Source organism: Lactuca saligna, unplaced genomic scaffold (genome assembly GCF_052625555.1).
Source record: "Lactuca saligna cultivar CGN05327 unplaced genomic scaffold, ASM5262555v1 scaffold_188, whole genome shotgun sequence".
Lineage (NCBI taxonomy): Eukaryota > Viridiplantae > Streptophyta > Magnoliopsida > Asterales > Asteraceae > Lactuca > Lactuca saligna.
Window position 1 is genome coordinate 55,001 of NW_027629814.1, and position 2,500 is coordinate 57,500.

Consider the following 2,500-nt stretch of genomic DNA (forward strand, 5'->3'; position numbering starts at 1 on the left):
TCATCATCGAATTGCCACACAAACAGCACCATCCCAAACTTCCAAAGCTAGACCACAACCCTGGATCGGTGTCGCAGAGACCTAACGAGGCATCCCCACACCACGCCAAGGCCCCCACTCGGAGGGGTATTATGCCACCGACTAGGAATCAAGCAACAGTCACCCAAGCTCGCGCTCAAAGGCAGTCTGGCACCTTCATCCCTTGCCATGCTCACCCACTGCTCCCCCCCTATATATACATATTGCACAAGGAGCTTGGTGACAGCAACACCCATTGCTTTCCCTGAGGATGTATATTTCTTAGTATGCGCACGGCGTCGAGGCACAGGTGAAGCCAACGGCGCTAGTTTCTGCGCCCTATGTCGAGGAAAATCAAGGCAACGGGCTAGTGTATGGGCACAACGTCGAGGAGACTCAAGGAGATGGGGCTATTTTTCAGGTCACCGTTCGAGAAATCAAGGCAACGTGTTGGGGGGGATGGCCTCTTTCATGGGTCGTGGGGCTTGGCTTGGCTTGCCTCGTGTGTGCTCGATACAGCCTCACGATTCTTATTTGCCCATCAACCATGCCGGGCACCTATGAGAATGAGACCCCATGGTACCCCCTATATATACATATTGCACAAAGAGCTTGGTGACAGGAACAGACATTGATTTCCCTGATGATGCATAATTTTTGGACACACACGACTTGGGGGCGAGGGGACACGGGAGTGGGGCGCCAATGGGGGGCGTTTTGGCCCCATTTTCGTCAAGAGCGGGCGTCTTGGCCATGCCTCGAGCGTGCCAGCCTCGAGAGCCTTGGGCGCTGGACATCCTTGGGGCGCCAATGGGCAGCAGTCCCATGGTTCCCCTATATATACATATTGCACAAAGAGCTTGGTGACAGGAACAGATATTGATTTGCCCAGGGATGCATAATTGTGCGAAATCGTCCATAACTCGCTCGAATTAATTCGGATTGACACAAAATTTTGTAGGGATGCTTTTTATTATAAATGAAAAGCTTTGAAATGAAAAAAAAAAACAAAATGTCATGTTTGAGGCGTAAATGTTTGTGTCCTATCCTTGGTCACGCCTTGAAGCGTTGGTTCCCTACTTGTTGGAATGTCGCTCAAATCAAGTAGGAATGCCATTGAAACATTGTGTGGGTCATTGTTAACATAGACGAATGGACTTGAAATGAAAATATATCATATTTGGGTTTTTGTCCCTGTCGCCTGGTGATAGGCAGGCAGATAAGGCTTTTAGGTATTCATAGGTGGCTTAGATGAACTCGAAAGAACACGAGTTGATCGGATTGGAACTCATATATTCAATTTACTATGTACTAAGTAGGAACTACACTTTGCTCCCTTCATCGTTTGACTTGCTTAGAAATCTGCTCATGGTTTGTCAAGGCCCCTTGTTCCTTAGACCGATGAGGATGGGATTGGGTTGCTCATGGGCATGTGTGTGGCAAGATGCCTTGTTCCATTGGTCGTTCATGGGTGTTCGTGTACGAAGTAAACTTGTTCCCTTGGTCGTTCATGGGGTTGTGTGTGGGAAGAAGCCTTCTTCACTTGGTCGTTCATGTGTGTTTGTTTGGGAGGTAGCCTTGTTCCCTTGGTCGTTCATGGGAATGTGTGTGGCAATACGCATTGTTCCTTGGTCGTTCATACCCTTGTTCCCTTGGTCGTTCATGGGTCTGTGTGTGGGAAGAGGCGTTGTTCACTTGGGTAGCCTGCTTGCCTTGCCAGCCCCATATGCATTGTTCCCTTGGTCGTTAGTGGATGGGTTTGTGTGTGGCATGGTGCCTTGTTCCCTTGTGTGGCCTGACTGCTTGGCTTGACATGACCTAGCCTTGCCAGCCTCACATCCATTGTTCACTTGGTCGTTCATGGGCATGTGTGTGGCAAGGTGCCTTGTTCCCTTGGTCGTTCATGGGGTTGTGTGTGGGAAGAAGCCTTGTTCCCTTGGTCGTTCATGTGTGTTTGTTTGGGAGGTAGCCTTGTTCCCTTGGTCGTTCATGGGAATGTGTGTGGCAATACGCATTGTTCCTTGGTCGTTCATACCCTTGTTCCCTTGGTCGTTCATGGGTCTGTGTGTGGGAAGAGGCGTTGTTCCCTTGGTCGTTCGTTCATGGGTTTGTGTGTGGCAAGGTGCCTTGTTCCCTTGTGTAGCCTGACTGCTTGGCTTGACATGACCTAGCCTTGCCAGCCTCACATCAATTGTGTAGCCTGACTGCTTGGCTTGCCGTGACCTAGCCTTGCCAGCCTCACATCCATTGTTCCCTTGGTCGTTCATGCAAGGGTCTGTGTGTGGCAAGGTTGCCTTGTTCCCTTGGTCGTTAATGGGCATGTGTGTGGCAAGGTGCCTTGTTCCCTTGGTCGTTCATGGGCATGTGTGCGGCAAGGTGCCTTGTTCCCTTGGTCGTTCATGGGCATGTGTGCGGCAAGGTTGCCTTGTTCCCTTGGTCGTTCGTGGATGGGTTTGTGTGTGGCAAGGTGCCTTGTTCCCTT